We start from the raw sequence: 21,738 nt of genomic DNA, 5'->3' as shown, positions 1-21,738 counted from the left end.
AATAAGTAAGAAAATTAAATTAGCCGGACATTGTGGCACACTCTTGTAGTCCCAGCTACTTGGGGGTTTGAAGCAGGAGGATTGCTTGAGCCTGCAATGTCAAGGCTGCAGTGAGCGAAGTTCAAGCCACTGCATTCCAGCCTGAGTGACAAAGTGAGACCTTTTCTCAAAACAAAAACAAAACACACATATGCTACTGAACAAACATTGAGTCAAGGAAACAATTAAAGAGGGTATTTTAAAAAATGTGTAACAAATGAAAATCAAGACATAACATACCCAAACATATGGGATACAGCAAAAGCAGTGCTAAGAAGAAGGTTTATAGTAATAAATGACTGCATTGAAAAAGTAGAAATATTTCAAATAAACAATCTAATTATTCAATTCAAGGCACTAAAAAAGCAGGAGCAAAGCAAATCCAAAATTATTAGAAGCAAAGAAACAATAAAGATCAGAGAAGAACTAAACAAAATAGAGACTAAAATAATTACAAAAGATCAATGAAACAAAGAATTTGTTTTTTGAAAAGATAAGCAAAACCAATAAGTCACTTGCTAGGCTAATAAAGAAAAAAAGGGAAAAGACCTAAATAAAGAAAATCAGAAATGAAAAATGAGACTTTACCACTGATAAAACAGAATTATGAAAGTTCATCAGAAACTATTATGAACACCTATCTATACACGAACAAACTAGAAAACCTAGAGGAACTAAATAGATTCCTGGACACAATCTACGAAGATTGAATCAGGAAAAAATAAACATGAACAGACTAATAATGAATAATGAGATTGAATCAGCAATTTTAAGAAAAGTCCCCCAAAAAAGAAAAGTCCAGGGCTGGATGGCTTTACTGCTAAATTCTACCAAATTTTCCAAGAATAAATAACACTAATGCTCCTCAAACTATACCAAAAAATTAAAAAGGAGAAAACTCTCCCTAATTCATTTTATAAGGCCAGCATTACACTGATTTCAAAACCAGACAAGGATGCAACAATAGCAACAACAAAAACTGCAGTCCAGTATCCCTAATGAGCACAGACACAAAAATTCTCAACAAAATACTAGCAAACAAAATTGAAAAGCATATTTAAAGATACACCATGATCAAGTGGAGCTTATACCAGAGATGTAAGGATGGGTCACCATACACAAATTAATAAATGTGATACATCATATCAACAAAATAAATAAAAGACAAAAACTATATAATCAACTCAACAGATGCAGAAAAAGTGTTTGATAAAATTCAGCATCGTTTCATGGTAAAAAAAAAAAAAACTCGCAACAAACTATGCATAGAAGGAACATACCTCAATATAATAACATGATAAAGGCCATGTATGACACTCCACATCACATTGAATGAGGAAAAGCTGAAAGCCTTTCTCTAAGTACTATAATAAGACAGAGATGCCCATTTTTACCACTCTTATTCACTCTAGTACTGGAAGTCCTAGCTAGAACAATCAGGCAAGAGAAAGAAATAAAATACATCCAAATGGAAAAGAGGAAGTTAAACTGTCCCTCTTTGTTGATGACATGATCTAATACCCAGAACATCCTAAAGGTTCCACCGAAAACTCCTAAATCTGATGAATAAATTCAGTAAGCTTGCAGGATACAAAATCAACATACAGAAATTAGTAGCATTTCTACACACTAATAATGAACTAGCTGACAAAAGAAAGCGATCCCATTGATAAGAGCTACAAAAATTAAAATACTTAAAAATAAATTCCACCAATCACATTAAAGGAAATGTGCTACAAGGAAAACTACAAAACTGGATAAAAGAAATTGAAGAGAACACAAACAAATGGAAAGACATCCCATGCTTATGGAGCAAAATGATTAATATTGTTAAAATAACCATACTGCCCAAAGCAACCTACAGATTCAATGCAATCCCTATCAAAATATCAGTGTCATTTTTTACAGAAATAGAAAAAACAATCCTGAAGTATATATGAAACCAAAAAGAGCTCAAATAGCCAAAGAAATCCTGAGGAAAAGGAACAAAACTGGGTCGGGCGCGGTGGCTCACGCCTGTAATCCCAGCACTTTGGGAGGATGAGGCAAGTGGATCATGAGGTCAGGAGTTCAAGACCAGCCTGGCCAAGATGGTGAAACCCCGTCTCTACTAAAAATACAAAAAAATTAGCCAGGTGTGGTGGCGGGCGCCTGTAATCCCAGCTACTCCGGAGGCTGAGGCAGAGAATTGCTTGAACCCAGGAGGCAGAGGTTGCAGTGAGCCAAGATTGTGCCACTGTGCTCTAGCCTGAGCGACAGAGCAAGACTCAGTCTCAAAAAAAAAAAAAAAAAAGGAAGGAACAAAACTGAAGGTATCACCTTACCTGACTTAGAAATATATTACAAGTTTATGGTAACCCAAATAGCATGATATTAATATAAAAATAGACACATAGACAAGTGGAACAAAATAGAAAATCCAGAAATAAATCCATGTATTTACAGCCTCTAATTTTGTTTTTATGCCTAAGATCTCAAAAGCAAAGACAACTAAAACAAAAATAGACAAATGGAACTATATTAAACTGAAAAACTTCTGCACAGCCAAAGAAACAATCAACAAAGTGAAAAGACAACCTGTTGAATGGGAGAAAATATTTGCAAACTATTCATCCAGCAAGTACTAATATCCAGAATATTCAAGGAAATCAAATAATTCATCAGTAAAAAACAAATAATCCCATTAAAAAGTAAGAAAAGGACACGAATAGACTTCTAAAAATAAGTCATACAAATTACCAACAGGTAAATGAAACGACGTTCAACATCACTAATCATTACAGAAATCAAAATGAAAATCACATTGAGATATCATTTCACCCCAGTTAGAATGACCATTATCAAAAAGGTAACAAAATAACAAATGCTGTTGGTGGGAATGTACATTAGTACAACTACCATGGAAAACAGTATGATGATTTCTCAGAAAGTAAAACTATACAATTGAGCAATCCCATTACTGTGTGTTTATCCAAAGGAAAAAAAAGGGATGCTTGCACTCATATATTTATTGTAGCACTATTCACAATAGCCAATATTGGAATCAACCTAAGTATCCATAAATGAATGAATGGATAAAGAAAATGTGGTCTATATAAATGTATTGGTCTATTCTCATCCTGCTATAAGGACATACCCGAGACTGGGCAATTTATAAAGGAAAGTGGTTGAATTGACTCACAGTTCCACATGGCTGAGGAGGCCTCAGGAAACTTGCAATCATGGTGGAAGAGGAAACAAACACATCCTTCTTCACGAGATGACAGGAAGAACTGTGGAGCAAAAGGAGGAAAAGCCCCTTATAAAACCATTAGATTTCTTAAGAACTCACTATCACCAGAACAGCATGGAGGCAACTACTCCCATGATTCAATTACCTCCCACTGGGCCCCTCCTATGACAGCTGGGGATTATGAAAACTACAATTCAAAAGGAGAATTGGGTGGAGACACAGCCAAACCATATCAACAAACAATGGAATAGTATTCAGCCATTAAAAACAATGAAATCCAAGCATTTGCAGCAACATGGATAGAACTGAAGGCCATTATGTTAGGTGAAATAAGACAGGCACAGAAAGACAAATGTCACATATTCTCACTAGGACATAGGAGCTAAAAAATTTGATCTCATGGAGGCAGAGAGTACAATGACTGATTCCAGAGGCTAGTAAGGGTGTGTGATTGAGAGTGGGGTATGAAGAAAGGTTGGTCAATGCATACAAACATACAGATAGACAGAAGGCACAAGTTATAATGTTCAATAGCAGAATAGGGTGACTGTAGCTAGCAACAATGTATTTTACACTTTAATATAGCTAGAAGAGAGAACTTGAAATGTTCCAAACACATAGAAATGATAAATACTCAAGATGATATATTCTCTAAATATGCTGATTTGATCATTACACATTCTATGCATGTAATGTTAAATTTACCCCATAAATATGTAAAATATTATATACCCTAAAAAACCCTTAAGACATACTTCACAGATTTCATAGTTCTCCCTGATGTCAATATTGCTAGCTCACTTGTTATTTTCTAATATTCTCTCAGGTAGTAACTTTCTCCAATTTTCATTGTGGGTTCCTTGTATACCTTTTCATATTTTTATAATTGAGAATGTTAACATACTTCTTATTTCTTTCTCTTCTTACCTTGAAGACTTTTGTTTTTCCTCAAGCACAACCAAGAACCACACTGAGGTAAAAAGTAAACATGTTGGCACTTATAAGAAAATTATTGGTTACCTATATTTTACTATTGATGGAATGAGAAGTAATAGCAAGAGCAAAGAATCAACCTGGGGCCTTTGGTTTTCAAGCTAAATATGTATTTTTTCTTCATTTTTAACACGGATCATTAGGTACAAACTTATTTGATTATGGCTTGTTACTATTGCCTGTTTAGTATAATATCTTGTTAAAATTTTCCCTCATTCTTCCAAGGATTTCTCTTTTCATTAAGATCCTCTGGTTCTAAATATTTGATAAATTCGGTATCAAAACTTTTATGACATTTGGTGAAAAGGTGATAAAAAGTTGTAATTAATTAGTCTAAAAGCTCAATAATCAATTTTAAAGTAATAATGGTCTCCATAAGAGTATTTTTGCAATGAAATACATAATATATATATCAGTCTAGATATAGATGATTTTCTACTATACTTGCTCTTTTCTTTTATGTGAAGGTTGTTAGTTTGTTAGCTGGTTATACAAAGACTAGTCTGAGTATTGATCCTGATTCCTTGGTATATTTTATTCAAATATTTTATGTGTATCATGTATAGTGATAGAAATAAAATTCTATAGAAATATATATATATTTCATTAATATATTTAAGTATGTATATTCCAAAATATAGTTTTATATTTCACATATATTTATACATATATTTCATATGTGTGTAAGCATATAAATAGATAAATGTATGGAGTATCTATTCATGTAATATTATAAAACAAGAATTTTTAATGACCCTACCTCAATAATTTGAATTCCTATCTATGGATTAAGATAGGATCTAAACATAAATTTCCAACATGGTTCCTTAAAGTGTATTACTGCTTAAATCCTAGGAATAGAAATGCATGTGATTATATAGTATTTCTTCTTTTCAGTTTCCAGGTGTTTGAGTAGAAAAGGCTGCTATCCAAGTTTTAAGAGCTAAACTTTAAAGGCATACTAAAACTTTGAATGTTCTCAGATTTAATATGAGCAATATCCTTGCTCTTTTGCCTGCCTAGTAAATCATTTACTCCAGCAGGCAAAATTTTTCTTAAAAAAAAAAAAAAAAAAGCTTCTTTTGAAAAAAAAAGAATCTCAAAATAGTGTTGAAATAGAAACACTGTGTACTTGCTCTGGATACAAACCTACCAAGACAGAAAAGTGGTTGGCTTTTTACTTGTGACCCAGTGGGAAAATGTAGGAAATGAGTTTTAAGTGAGAATAAATGATGTTATCTAAAAATCTTTTTTTTTACCGAAACAGGAAAAAAAACACCTTACAAAAGGTTTAAATTTTCATAATAATGGAACTATACAAGTATACATTTTGTGCCCAAAGAACCCAGAGGACAAAATGACACGTCAGAATTTAATATCTGTGTCTATTCATTCTCCATCCCAAGCTCTAAGAACAGGACAGCCCTGATGACATCTGATAGTCCATAGTCCAAGTTAAAAGCATTCTAATATACCTGTGTTTATTTCTTATTAGAATGGAGAAGAAAAAAAATTCATAACCAAGACCATAACCAGGAAAGAAGCATTACATAAAAGAGGGAACCAAAACTATACTATCACTAAATTTTTCTCCCCATGTCTTTTAATTGGACAATTGAGTCCATTTATTTTCAACATTGTGGGTAAGAAAGGACTCACTGTTGCCATTTTGTTGCTTGTTTTCTGGGGTGTTTTTTTTTGTTTTTTTTTTTTTTTTTTTTTAGACTTCTAATTCCTTCCTTCTATACTGATTTTCTTCATGGTTAAGTGATTTTCTCTGGTGGTATGTTTTAATTTGTTCCTTTTTATTTTTAGTCCGTCTAGTATAGGTTTTTACACTGTGCTTCCGATGATACTTAACAAAAAAACTTCTTATAACAAGTTATTTTAAAGAGTTGACAACTTTTCTTAGATCACAAAGAAAAGAATAGAAACAAAGAAAAAATGAAAAACAACTTCTGCACTTTACCTCTATTCTCCCCATATTTTGACTTTATGTTGTCTCGATTTACATATTTTTATATTGCCCCTCTCTTAACAGATTGCTTTAGGTATTATTGTTTTTGAAAGATTTGTCTTTTCAGCTTCAAATTACAACTATGAGCAGATTGCACACCACAATTACAGTATTAGAGTATTCTGGCTCTGTTCGTGTATTTAATATTACCAGTGGTTTTTGTATCTGCAAATGTTTTCTTTTTGCACATTAGTGTTTTTTTCTTTCAGATTGAAGAATTTCCTTTAATTCTCCTTGTAAGATGGGGGTAGTGTTGGTGAATTCGCTCAGCTACTGTTCATCTGGGAAAGATTTATCTCTCTTTCATAGTTGAAGGATAGCTTTGCTAGATATAGTATTCTTAGGTAGCAGCCTTTTTTTGTTGTTCTTTCGGTACTTTGAAAATGCCATCCCCTCCCTCCTCGCCTGTATAGTTTCCATTGAGAAGTCTGTTGACATACACATTGGAGCTCCTTTGTAAGTTATTTGCTTCTTTTCTCTTGCTGCTTTTAAGGTCCTTTATTTGCCCTTGATCATTGAGAATTTGATTATTATATACCTGGGAGTAATCTTAATTGAGTCAAATCTGGTGTTCTCTGACCTTCTTGTACCTGGATATTTATCTCTTTCTCAATTTTTGGAAAGTTTTCTCTTACTCTTTCTTTGAATAAGATTTCTACCCCCTGCTCTTGTTTAACTCCCTCTTGAATACTAATATTTCTTATATTTGGTCTTTTCAGGTAATGTTCTATATCTTGTAGGTGATCTTTCTTTCTTTTCATTCTTTTTCTCTTCTGACTGTGTATTTTCAAATAGCCTGTTTCTGAGCTCACTGATTTTTCTTCTGCTTGATCCATCCCGCTGTTGAAAGCCTCTACAGAATTTTTCAGTTTACCATATATGTTTCTGAGTTATAAGATTTGCTTGATTTTAAAAAATTATTTCAATCTTTTTGTTAAATTTCTCCAATAAATATTTGAATTGCTTTTCTGTGTTATCTTGGAGATCCTTGAGTTGCCCTAAAACTGCTATTTTGAATTCTTAGAGAGTTTTTATGTCACCATCTTATTAGGGTTAGTGACTGATTCCTTGCTTTGTCCATTTGAGGAGGTCATAGTTCCCTGTTTGCTGTTGTTCCTTCATGATGTATCTCTATTTGTTTGCATTGAAGGATTAGTTATTATTCCAATCTTCTCTGTCTGGCTTATTTTGGTTTTTACTGGATATATTTACTTTATAATTTACCTGTTAATTTTATTTTGTTTATTTGTTTTTTCTATTAGGTTGCTGCCCCATTTTCAGCACCATATGGCACCTTAAGCCCAGGTCTGTCTTGATTCTAGTTAGCAATCACAATTCTGTTTGTTCCAAATGGGGAAAGTACCAAAGGAGATATCCCAGAAGTGTGAGAAGGCTGGCTAGGGGTCCCTTCCTATAGGGCATCTGTGGAATAGACTTCCTACAGCATGGGAACAGTCTGCTGAACAGCTACTCTGATTTGGAATCTACTTTGACCAAGCTCAGAGAAGAGTTTCTAGGGCTGTGAATGGTAGTAACACCTCCCTCCTTTCTCTCTGACTGTCCTCAGGAATATTTCTCATTTCAGGTATATATGATGGTTCTCATAGGTTGAAGCAGGGACAAGTCTCCTGCCAGGGAACCCAAGAGGATGGGAAATATTGTCCAACTTGAACTCACTTTTTCCAGTGTGAGTTGGGGAAACTGTGAGTTGGGGAAAATTTTTTTACACACTTTCTGTCAGGAGATTAGGATGAGGGGCGTTGCAGATGTGGAAGTCCACTTCTCTTACCATCTGCTCAGAGTTTTTCATGTCTCTGTGGCCTGAGGAATTGTCTAATCATCATATTTGAGTTCCGGGATATCGCTGGTGATAATCTCGTGCTGAATATTTGATTTTTATATTCTCTTGGGGGTAGGGAGGAGAATAATGCCAGCTACCTTCTCTACTGTTATTTTGGTATGAGAAGACTCTTCTCATGTGTTCAAAAGAAGAAGTGAGTATATAAAACTTGCTCCTTGGTACCTCTACCATTAGGGTAATATAATACATACAGAGAAGTACAGAAATACAGATGCACCCTTACTCAAGGTGTGCATATGTGTGTGTGTGTGTGTGTGTGTGTGTGTATGAAAATATATGAATAGATTGGTGATAAAAGGACAAACCAGACATTGGTTAAAACCAGAATTCAGACAACATAAATTTTCAAGGCAGACTTCAAAAATTAAGATTAATTAACCAAAGATGGATAGGAAGCTGAGAAGAGTATCCAAAGACCAAGTAAGAAAGACCAAGTTGACCTGCATGTGTACTATTCTGTCAAGCACTGCTGTGGCTGCAGTTGGTATTTACCAGGCTCCATCCTCCAAGTCTTAAGTCTTAAGGGCAATGTGCATGATTCCTAACAAAACATGTGGATACAAAAATTAGGCAAGGTTTGTATTATCAGTCAAAAATGGCTCATTATAATGCACATTACAGGATTCATGAAGAAGATATGATTATTTCAATGGAAATTATGCTAAAAAGGCATTTGATAATATTCAACATGTATTGCTAATTATTAAAATTGGTTTCTTATTAAGAGTATCTATTATAAATAAAGATATAATATTATGTATAATGACAGATTTTTAGACATTTCTGACAAATTAAAGTGCAAATCATCTGTGCTTTTAATTAATATGTTAGTGGGGGATGAAGAGAGGGAAGAATTTCCATCATGGGAAAATTGTAGTCATTAGAGAATAGAAAAAATATGAATAAATAAGGGATATCAGGCAGTGGAACAAGAGGAGAGCAAATCAGAGAAAGGAGCAGAGGGTCCCAGTTGGGCAGTCTCCAGAGGATGGAGAAAGACACTCCTGTGATTATTTTCCTGCCCGTCACTGTAGCTTCCCTGAGGTCTGGCCACACCTGGGAAGTCCCAGGCTGTTCATGGAATTTTGTGTGGAATTCATTCAGTAAGCCCATATTTTCTTTTATTGGGGGAGGACCTATTTTTTCTGATTATAAAATGTCACCTTTGAAATTAAAACATATACGAAGTATAAATAAAGTGAAGATCAACCATAAGTTTAACACTTATTGGTGCTTAATCTCCACTGTTTGAGTGTAATATGCATAAACATGCATGTATGCACATGCATACATATATACATATAAGGTATTTTTATGCAATGCTGGTGTGAACTTATATAACCATTGGAGGAGAAATTTGGAAATGTATACTGGGAGCTACAAAAATAATCCTACTTTTTTTTCAACAAAAATTTTTGAGTTACTACTATGTGCCAGGTATTCCTTGGGGCTTGTGGGATATACCTTTGAACAAAACAGGCAGAAATCACTGGCTGCATGGAGCTTATAACAAGAGAGAGAAAAAATAAACAACTAATATAATAAATAATACACATATTGTATGATTGAAAAAGATGAATGCAATGGAAGAGGAAAGTAGCAGAGCAGGGTAAGGAATGAGATTTCAGATGGAGCAGGATTGGGACATGTTGAAATGTGAAATGGGGTTGTAAAACTCTGAGCACAGACTTGCAGACTGGGGAAGTTACAATGCAGACAGCTGGGATAAGATCATGCCAGACAAATTATTGATGACAGAAATTTCTATTTTATGAACATATTTTAAAGAAATATAAGTATATATGTATTTTATATGGTTTTACAGTAATGAAACATACTTCATATACTGTTATGTAATCGGTCTTTATTTATCAATATATTATTACACATTTTATGACAATAGGCATAGAAGTACATCATACCTTTTAATGATTAGATGGTACTCCAATAAAGGGTGTGCCATAAGTTATTTAACCAATCCCTCAGTTTTCACTATTGCAGAGTACTACAAATGACACTTTTGTATCAATATTTTCCATACGGTTTGTTTTGTTTTGTTTTTTGCTTTAGAACAGGAAAGTGCCATCTCTCAGTCAAGGAGACGCACAGTTTTAAGGCATCTCCTTGACCAAGAGACACCACCTTTATGTTAACATGTACTTTATAAGCTGACAATCCTTGCTCTCTTTGAGAATTCCTGAGATTGTACACATTCTTTGTCCAGGTCATAATGGCTGCTGACGTTCAATCTTTCCATGAGGACTCCCTTGCTGTCCCAGCACATCTTCCTGGTGTTTTCTCATCTGTTCCTGGTGAGATGGCAGGGAAGGAGGGTGGAGAACCAGACAATATCTTCTCTTCACCTCCCTTCTGAGATCCAAGGTCACTTAGTGATCACTGGCAGCCATGAGTTTTGTGCTTACTGGTTTGCATTCTCTGAAACCCAATCATTCCTATGAATCACACATACTGGTTTTGTACAGAATAAAATTTAAAAAAAATTCATCTCTGTCAGTTATTTTCCCCTTATTTCCCCACATTCTTCTCTAATCCTTGTATAGACCATTCACATTCCCTGTAGTAATGCCTACAATGTTTTGACATGAGTTTACTACTTACAGTCCTGCTAGTTTATAAACAAACAAAACTATTGCTTTCCAGTGCTGGCAAGGTTCAGAGAAAAAAAAAACAGCACTTTATTTCTATCTATGCTGATTTCAGCATAAAATATTACATTCTTTTTTTTTTTGAAAATAGTTTGGCAAAATGGAACATGAGCTATAAATTTTCATATATTTGGTCTCTGTAATCTCAAATATAGGAGTACATTCTAAAGGAACAATTCAGAATATGGATCTAGAAAGGCATGTTTACAAACATGTTCATTGTAATATATTTCTATAATTCCCCGTCAACACCTGTATTTGTTTTCAAAACAAAGGTGACTTTGCTATAGATCACAAACTAAGTGGCTTAAAATGACCGAAATTTATACTCTTGGCGTTCTGTAGGCTAGTGGTCTAAAATCAAAGTGTCAGCAGGGTTTGTTCTTTCTGAGCATTCTGAGGGAGAATCTGTTTCATGCCTCTCTCTTAGCTTCTGGTAATGGCCAGCAATTGTTGGCATTGCTTCATTTGTAGATGCACCATTCCAATCTCTGCCTCCTTCTCACATGTGGTTTTCGCTGTGTCCCATGATGTTAAACAGTCATGGAAGAGGCTGGCCTTGGGCTGAATCCTGTTTATACCAGATTACCTGACTTGTGGGAGAATCAGTAGAGATTATGACTTTGCCAGTAGTTACCACCATGAGGACCAGTTCCTAAGAGTGGTCTCCCCTTCAGTGTCCATGATAGAGTGGGTCACCATGCCACTCTTTAAGCCATCAGTCAGCATTATAATGTTTGGTATTCATTGTTTAAACCCTCCAAACTCTTCAAGCAAGAAGAGCTGTGCAATTCACAGATTCAGTCAGGGCACCACTGAGTACTAACCTTGTACAGTCACTGAAAGGATTTAAAGTTGTCATTGTTAGGATTTACATTTTAAACCTTGAAATGTGATAGAAATTTTGCTGCCAGTATACACAGTTCTTGGAATTTAAACACTTATTTAAAGAAACACCCATCTTAGGCCGGGCATGGTGGCTCATGCCTGTATTCCCAGCACTTTGGGAGGCGGAGGCGGGTGTATCACGAGGTCAGGAGATGGAGACCATCCTGGCTAATGCGGTGAAACCCCGTGTCTACTAAAAATACCAAAAAAAAAAAAAAAAAAAAAAAAAAAAAAAACCAAAAAAAAAAAAAAAACCTTAGCCGGGCCAGGTGGCGGGCTCCTGTAGTCCCAGCTACTCGGGAGGCTGAGGCAGGAGAATGGCGTGAACCCGGGAGGCGGAGCTTGCAGTGAGCCGAGATTGCACCACTGCACTCCAGCCTGGGCAACAGAGCGAGACTCTGCCAAAAGAAAGAAAAAAAAAATCACTCGTCTTATATAATATTTTAATTTCTAATAAGATGAGAAATATTCCATCATATAGTGCAATTTGTGTGTCTACCCATGCCATTGATAAGAAGAAAAGAGACAAATAGCCTCCAGGGGTCCAGAATGAAGTGTTTCCCAGGTTGAAAAAGAAATAAATACCAAAAAAAGAAAATAGAAAAACTCATTATCTTCATTGTTATCGAAAAAATTGTATGTTTCTTCACTTATCAATCGCAGAGGAAAGATATAAACAACATCAAAATACATCCTTTCATCAGAGACACTGGTTGTAAATAAGGTTTCATCATTTATATGCTTGTCCAAAGTGGTAATTTAGAATGACTGCTACCAGCTCTGGCTGTATCCAGAATGATAATTATGAAGTAAGTGCTGAGCAGATGCTTGGAAAGAAAAGTTTGCCCTGAGCTGCCAGGAGTCTAAGGACAAAGCTAACAGCCCCCATAAACCCCTAGTTTGGGAACAGACTTGTCAATACAGCCACAGTCTGCCAATTTGCTAAGCATCAATAGACATTAGCCATGCATACAAATATGGATTATTTTAAGAAAATAAATTGTCACTGACATATAATTCTTTTTGCTTTCCTTTCTATGGATCTGTGCCTACTCTGATTATCTTAAAGCAGCAACTCAAAATTAATTCACAAGAAAAGGAGAAACAGGCTAGTAAAAATTGTATTATAAGCTCACAGCAAGAAATGTGTGCTTAAAAGGGGATTTATTCTTTCTTATTGGAATGAACACTTAATTTTCTACCTAAAATGAAATAAAACTTTAAGAAAATCTATGGCTGCTGAGAAAGCAGTTTTTCACGTGCCAAACTATGTTAGCAAAGTTGGGACTAAATCATCAAAGAAATCTGACTAGTACTATACTGCAGTTCCTGCAAGATAATATTTAACTTTATATCTACATGAAGCAACTGTAGGACAACTATCACTAATGAGTTCACTGAATTCTGTGAACTAATACCTTTGAATAATAGACAATTGGCATTCCTCCTCTTTTCTTTGTGCTCTGAATTGTACTTCTTGTGCTTTCCCTTCTCATCTTCCTTCCATTGCTACTTCTCTGAAAATATCTTCCTTGTTCTGACATTAAAAGGTTTGCACCACTATCCTTATGCCCTCAATTTTCTCCCTTTCTCATTTTCCCACCATTACTGGTATTAAGCCTGCTTCCTTGGCAGCTCCTTTAGGTGACAATGACAAGAGTCAGAGATTTGTCCTCTGTCTTTCCGGACTGCTGATGTGACATGTATTAAATTATACTCTTTAGAGTGAGAACAATGATTAGTAGTCTTTCTACAAATGGACTTAAATTTCTATTCTTTTATTGCTTGACTGCATTTTGAGATTTTGATCCAAACAAAACGAAAAATATTTGACTAACAGTTACAAAATTTAGAAGTTTTGAAATGAAGGATTGTCTTTGTCATTTTGTAGCTTCTAATAAATATTTACCATTGATTTGAAAGAAAATTTTGGCCAATAAATTATGAGTTATATAAGTATAGTATATATATTGACTCTACACACACACACACACACACACACAGAAGTTTATATAAATATAAGCATTATAGTTATATTAAATCTCTTAGTCAATTACAGTGAAAGTCTTTTATGATATTTTTAAAAAGATAATAAATACTATTTTTGGAGTACCTACTGTGTGTCAGAGACTTCACATTTGTTATTTAACACACACACCACCCCATGACAATTACTGCTATCTCTGTTAACCGCAATAAGCACAGTCAGTCTTGGAGAAATTATGTCACTTGTCCAAGTTCTACTGTCCTGCTAAACCTTTCACAGCCTCAAACATAAAATCCATTTAATTTGCTCCCCATGATTTAGCAATGTATTAGGCTAATTTGAAGGACACGAATTTATTTTGATAGAACGTAACCCATTTATGTAGGGAAGTATTTTATAACAGACTTTTAATATATTTTTATTTCACTCCTATAATTCTTACTAGGAAATGATTTTTGGTTTGATATTCTTGAATCATAAGATTGAAATCTACACTTCTTTCTTTGTGCTGCTTAAATCTTGCTCCTACGGCAGAATTTAATGCATTTCAGGGAAGCTCAGACTTCCCTTAGCAGCAGGTTCTGCCAAAGCCTCTTCACTAACACATATTCTGTTGAATCTAAAGGGCAGATAGAGAGACTTTACTTAGCCCTCACTAGTGATTCTGACAGTGAGGGAATGCGTTGAGGAAAAAAGCATAACTGAGTACCTATTTGCTTGCCCTTTGGAAGGAAAATGGCAAATGTTTTTACTCCAGGAATTCAGCTTGTCACAGGACAGTCATGTGGAAATGAATCAAGTTAATTATCTCTTTCTATGAAAACTTACTTCTGGACATCCTAGTTAAACATTAGGACTTAGAGAAATTAATTTTGTAAGCTGCCTACCTCAGAGAATTATTGCAGATTAGGGGAAGTATACTGAAAGAATTCAGGAGTGAAGTTGTTTCGGCAGAATCAGGGCCCCTGTGCTCACATGGAATGTGTGAGTCACTTGAAAGAAGATTCCATTATTAAGTTTATTCCTTAATACTCATTGTCTATAAGACACAGACAGTCTGTGATGATTCAGATGGTCAATCAAGGGAGGCATGAAAGCCCTGTTTTCCTCAGAAGAACTCTGAACTCCTTAACACCACAGATTTTGTCTTATTAATTTTAGCCTCACTAAAGGTCAGCTGAGAATCAAATGAGATACCCATATAACCACAGTAAATGCATCTTCAAACATAAAGTTACATATATATGGTATAATAATTTTGAATACATGGTTATTACATTTTATATGCATTTAGTAATTTAATGTTTACAACTCTAAAATATGCACTATTTATATCCCCCATATTGTTGATGGTAAACTGAGGCACTTGCAAGTTTAAGCAATTTTTTCAAAGTCACATTGCTAGTGATGGGCTCAGCTGACCTGAATCCAGGATTCTCTTGCCCCAGAATGTGTGTTCCTAACCACCATGCTTTACCTGCCCCTCATAAAGTCCCACAAAAGAGTGGGAGTTGAATAATGAGAACACATGGACACAGGAAGGGGAACATCACACACCCGGGCCTGTCGGGGGGTGGGAGGCTAGGGAAGGGCTAGCATTAGGAGAAATACCTAGTGTAGATGACGGGTTGATGGGTGCAGCAAACCACCATGGCATGTGTATACCTATGTAACAAACCTGCAGTTCTGCACACGTACCCCAGAACCTAAAGTTAAAAAAAAAAAAAAAAGGCCGGGAGCAGTGGCTCTCACCTGTAATCCCAGCACTTTGGGAAGCCGAGGTGGGCAGATCACGAGGTCAGGAGATCAAGACCATACTGGCTAACACAGTGAAACCCCATCTCTACTAAAAATACAAAAAATTAGCCGGGCGTGATGGTGGGCGCTTGTAGTCCCAGCTACTCGGGAGGCTGAGGCAGGAGAATGGCGTGAACCTGGGAGGCAGAGCTTGTAGTGAGCCGAGATCACACCACTGCACTGTAACCTGGGAGACAGAGCAAGATTCCATCTCAAAAAACCAAAAAAAAAAACAAAAAAAACCAGAGTGTTTTCCTGAGGTACTATGTCTTTAGTCATGCGTGCAAGTTGTCATTTCTTTTAATAGGCTGTGATCTCATTTTTTTAATTTTTAAAAAATATTTCATTTTTATGAATAAAAAATAGTTGTACATATTTGTAGGGTACAGGTGATGTTTTAATACATGCATACAACGTGTAATGACCAAACCTGGATAATTGGAATATATATCACCTCAAATATTTATCATTTCTTTGTGTTGGGAGCATTTAAAATCTTCTCTTCTAGCTATTTTGAAATATACAATAAATTATTGTTAACTATACATGCCCTATTGTGCTATTGAACACTAAAACAGACTCCTTCTATCTAATTGTATTTTTGAGCCCATTAACCACTCTCTCTTCATCCCCCTCCGCACTACTCTTCCTCACCTGTGGTAACCACCCATCTATTTACTACCTCCAGGAGATCATTTTTTTAGCTTCTGCATATAAGTGACAACATGTGATATTTGTGTGTGGGGGTGTGTGTGTATGCATGCATGCATGCCTGGCTTATTTCACTTATCATGTCCTCCACTTCCATCCATGGTGCTTCAAATGATGGGATTTCATTTTTTATGGCTGATAACATTCCATTGTGTATATATACCACATTTTCTTTATCCATTCATCTGTTAATGAACACTTAAGTTGTTTTCATATCGTGGCTATTGTGAATAATGCTGCAATAAGCATGCAACTATAGGTATCCCTTTAACACAGTCATTTCTTTTCCTTTGTGTAAACACCCAGTAGTGGAATTACTGGATTGCATGGTAGTTCTATTTTTAGGTTTTTTCAGGAACCTCCATACTGTTTTCCACAGGGGTTTTACTACATTACACACCCACCACCAGTGTGTGAGCATTTCTCTTTCTTTGCATCCTTGCTAACATTTGTTATTTTCTGTCTTTTTAAATAGCAGCCATTTTAACTGGCTAAAATCATCAGGGAAAGCAAACCAAAACCACAATGAGATATCATCTCACCCCAATTAAAATAGGCTGTCAACCTTGAATTCTTTTGGAAAGAATCTGAGTGCTAGTCACCTTTGAATCTGACAGAGCAAAACTTTGAACATATTGGGTTGATTATTGTTGAAAAGAAAGCACATTTAAAACAAAATTCTTTTACCTCAGAGGTAAGGATAACCATGCTGGAAATCTTCATAGTAGCACAGAGGTATAGATACGGAATATATTTGAGTTCTAGCTTCTCCAAGACAAAGTCATTTATTCACTCAAATATTCCAGGACTAAAATCCCCTAAGAAACGAAAATAGGGTCAATATTCAAACTAGAGCCTAGACCAAAGCAAGGAACCCTGAGCTCTTTGTGGAAAGCCAAAAGCATAACAAAAGGAAACCAAAGACTTCTCAGGGTCAGAGTTAATGTGGCGATCCTCCAAACAATATGCTTGGAGAAGTGACCATCAGTGGTCAGCTCAGTAATTTCTGCCAGTGGAAACATATAGGGTGAATCTTTTCCTATTTGGGTGTTTTCACCTTCTCCCATCAGCAGATTGATTATTAGTTTATCAGGCTAGTCAGTTGGAACCTGTTGAATAACATACAGGGAGGGAAGGTTTTAATCAGTGAGCGGAGCAGGAATATAAATGGCTTCTAGCGGTAAGGAACCTGAGGAGACATCTAGCCATTACTTGTACAAGCAAGTGTGGGTTATGAAGGATTTTTGGTAATGCACATAGTTTATAAAATATTTTACCGAGTATACGAAGACCTAACCTTTCTACAAACTATGTAGCATTGAACAAGCAGCTAAGCTTCTTTAGGTTTCAGTTTCCTCAACTGTGAAATAGGAGGGGCCTGGAATAGATGATTACTATAGCTCTTTCCACCTCTAACAACTGGAAGGTTAAGGATTAACAGCAAGTTCATTAAGGTCACAGTCAGCTTTAATCATTCAGCAGTGAAGCTAGAGTTTGCAGTGATGAAAAGGCAGAAGTCCTAACTTAGCTCTCACCCTGTCCAGCACCCCTTTTGCCCTTCAATAATCATAAAGTTCTAACATCTTTGGAAGCTACTCAGGGCCAAGGTACCTTAAGTACTAAAAAAAATTCAATTAAAAATCACCGAAAAACTTTCTCAAAGGAGGGATTTAAAAAAGATAAAAGAACCATGAATGGCAACACTTACTTTAGAAATCCCTTCAACTATTAAAAACAGAACATTGCAAAACAAAACAAAAAATAGCTCTCAATTGTACAGTATTCTGTCACAGTGCAGTTTGGCATCATGCCAAATATGCAAACACAGTGAAAATTTATCTTATGTGTTCTCTAAGGGTCCAAAGTTTTCTCAATTCAAGCCCATCTTCTCTTCCAAAGGAGTGATAAATCTGAGATGAAAACAAGTCATATACACAGAAGGAATATAGACTCATAGTCTACTTATTTACAAATATGTACTGTTCCTTCACCATATGGTTTGAACAAAGACATTAAAATGTGAAAACAACAGCAGGTCTCGAGCTTAGCTGCCATAGAAATAGTTTAGTTTCCAGGTCTGGCCTGTTCTCAGAGACATGTCGACCCACAGTCTGTTCAACCACAGGCACTTCTGTTTCAAAACTGTCTCTACAGAACTCTACTTTCTCCTTTTTGCCTGCAGATGAATTAAATTAATGCTTTGCATATTTGGTTTTAAAAAGCAAGTGTGGGTTACAAAGGATTTTTAAAATCCTTCATAAATGACCCTTCCCTGTTTCAGTCATCCTTTCTTTCAAGAATAATATTTTGTCTGGCTATTCAAATACTGTTTTATTAATAAATGACATATGCTAAAGACCAGCCAGATCTGAATGTTGGCATGAGCATTGTGTCTTCAGCCACGTCATGTCCCACATTTTTGGTGCCTTAGAACTTTCTCATCTCAGTTCCTTGATTCCTTCCACCTGCCTCTTAGCTGTTCCAGCTCCTTTGTTAAGTCTTCTCTTGTTCTATCCCCCTCCCCACCACTACTCAGAGCCAATCTCCTCTATTGTATTCTAGCCCACACTTACTTTCAAATATAATTATCTATGTTCTAAACATCTGATCTGTGAATTAGTGGTACCTAATACAGATATTAGCTAGAAAATATGTATTTAGAGAAACAGCACAAGATCGTGTATATGAATTGCTTTTGGAATCAAGTGATACAGGTTTAAGCCGCTGTTTTATAATATGGTAACTTTTCTTCTGGGTCTAAACATCATTATTTCCTTGTAAAATAATACTCATTTCATATTTATTGAGCATTTACTATGTCATATATTGTGCAAAGTTTTAATAAACATTATGTCATTTAATATTTACAACTGTCCTATGAGCTATGCATTACTCATACCTCACTCATTACTCAACCTGACTTTGAAATAAGAAAATTGAGGCACAGAGAGATAATGAAACTTGACTAGATTTACGGTTTCCGCCCACATTTATCTGAATCCAGCACCAAACCTCACCTTGCAATGTTTTTAAGAGGATCAAATAAGATGGTGTATGTAAGAACATAGTATAGGTTACAAAGTACTGTGTGAATGTAAGCTACTGTCCTAACCAAGACTTTAAATTAATTAATACAGGAAGTTCAGGCATTGTGTTGAGTTAGAGATGCAGAGGATTAGAGGGCAGGAATCAAACCTACAGACTTCCTATTATGGAGAATAAGGATTCAGGATCCCAAGAGGAACAAAATATTGTACAATGAATAAGTGTAAATAAAATGCACTATGTGACTAATAAGAGAGAGGCCTCTTTGAACAAGGAAGCTCAGGAATAAAGAAAAGTATAATGAGCAAACATTGAATTTAATAACCACTTCTTTCGTTTTTCTTTGGTTTTCAATGTCACTATCATTAATTCTTCCCAAACTCTCTAATATCATAAATAAATGCCTCTTAATGCTATTTTTTCTAGCAGTGAAAGAAAAGTTGCATGGACAGGTTAAACTGGCAAGAAAGACTTGCAATAAGAATCAAGACCACTACATTTGGTGGTTAGAGATTGGACTCTAGTCCTTGAACACAAAAGTAAAAGAGTTTTGAAGCACTGGAGTGAACTAGCGGAATGGTACTGGAGGATGAGGACTTTAAGGGGAAAATTTGTCAATGTGATTACGCTATTGGTTTTTGCTAATTGATGCTTATCAAAGTTAGGCCCCTACCCTTCCACAGAGACTAGGAGGCAGGCACCCTAGCTTTCTAGATGGTTCTGCTTCAAAGGAAATACTCCCAGGTCTTTGAGAAAGATATTACTGGGAGTAAAATCATCAAGAAGCTGGAAGACGATTTACAACTCAAAGGGACAGGAAAGAAACTTACAATTCCAAGTTTTTCAAAGTAAATGCTCTAAGAAAAGGTATATCGGGGCCAATCAGAAGACTGTCTAAGGTTTAGTCAAACTGAAGTTAAGGGTGTCTTGGTCACTACATCTAAGCACATCAGATAATTAGATCCCCCCTTTTTTTCTGAACACATCTTTTCTGAAACTCTCTCCTCCCCTCTTTAATCTGAACTGGTTGCTGTCTAGGCCTGATGCATAGCTGTCAACCTGGGACTTTCTTTGCTTCTCTTCCCTTATCCAGAGACACTAATTCAGCAGAATACATAGATTTAGAAGAATATATTCTTCATTAACACCCTAAGACATGGTGCATACAAATAAAATTTTAAGACTTCAAATGTCTGAAAATGTTCTTTTCTAGTCTCACTCTTGACGAATCATTGGACTGAGTATAAAATTCTAAGTTAAAAATCATTCTTACCTAGATGTTTCTTCTACTGTGTTCTAGCTTTCACTATTCCTATTGAGAAGTCAAATACTGCTTGGTACTCAATTTCTTGAATGTCACTTATTTTATTTCTAAAATGTTTAGTCTATTCATGGTACTATAAAAAAGTATCATAAACTGAGTGATTTATAAACAACACAAATTTATTTTTCACATTTCTGGAGGCTGGGAAGTCCTAGATCAAAGGACCAGCAAGGTCAGTATCCGATGAGGATTCATTTCCTTGTTCATAGATGGCTCTTTTTGCTGTAACCTCACATGGTAGAAGGGGTAAGAGGTCTCTCTTGGGTCTCCTTTATAAGGGCACTAATGCCATTCATCAGGGCTCTGCCCATGACCTAATAACCTCCCTAAAGCCCCACCTTCTAATACCATCACATTTGGGGTTAGGATTTCAACATGTGAATTTTGTAGGGACACAACATTCAGTCTATAGGCGAGCTTGTAAGATATTTCTATTATTCCTGGTGGTTTGAAATTTTATTCATTACACTGGACTCTCAGTGACCCTTTCATTATGAAATCACGTTCTTCAGTGATACATACGTTATTGGATTAATTATTTGAAAATTGTTTTGTCTCCCCTTCTTTTTTCTCTGTTCTCTCTTTTGGTAACTCTTATGAATCAGACATTGGGTCTCATGAATTTATCATCCAATCTTCTCTCCTACTCCAAATTTATTTGCCTTATTGTTCTATTTTCTCAAAGATTCCCTTGACTTTATAGTCATATTGATTTATTTAATTGTATTCTTAATCTCTAAAAGCTCAATGATTTTATTGCTTCTTTTAAAATATTCTGCTTTTGTTTTATGAATAAAATATTATCATTCATTTCTGTGAGGATATAGATTTAAATATTTAAAATCTCAGGGTTTTTTTTTTTCTTTTTGTTCTTTGGAGAAATTTCTTTTCAATTGATTATTTGGTTGATTGGTCTTTCAAATTGGAAATTTTTCCAAACTGTTGAACAATCCTTGGCTGTCCAGTTATATTTAAGAGTGTGGCACTCAAGAGCTATTTGGAAGTACACTCTAGCAGATATTGGAACACAGTGGTTTCATAGCAGGATTTCCAAATGTCAGTGTCTTTGCTAGATATTCTGCTTATGCACTGCCCCCACCATGACTTTTCTCCATTTATGTCCATCCTGTTCTGTCCTTGGAGGCTGACACTGAGAACTACACACTTGGACTTCCTGA

The 21,738-nt window shown here is 35.6% G+C and overlaps 1 long non-coding RNA gene across 1 annotated transcript in view; it reads right to left on the bottom strand.

Annotated features, from left to right (window-relative positions):
* Positions 1-2,863: 2,863 nt before the first annotated feature.
* Positions 2,864-21,738, bottom strand: part of LOC116274485 — a 66,947-nt gene continuing 48,072 nt past the window's right edge. The window contains exon 3 of the long non-coding RNA XR_004183151.1: positions 2,864-3,311. This is a non-coding gene — a long non-coding RNA (uncharacterized LOC116274485). The remainder of the gene's footprint in view (positions 3,312-21,738) is intronic.

This window comes from Papio anubis, chromosome 4, assembly GCF_008728515.1.
Source record: "Papio anubis isolate 15944 chromosome 4, Panubis1.0, whole genome shotgun sequence".
NCBI lineage: Eukaryota > Metazoa > Chordata > Mammalia > Primates > Cercopithecidae > Papio > Papio anubis.
Note: the sequence above shows the minus strand (reverse complement) of the source record. Positions and strands in the feature narration are given on the sequence as shown.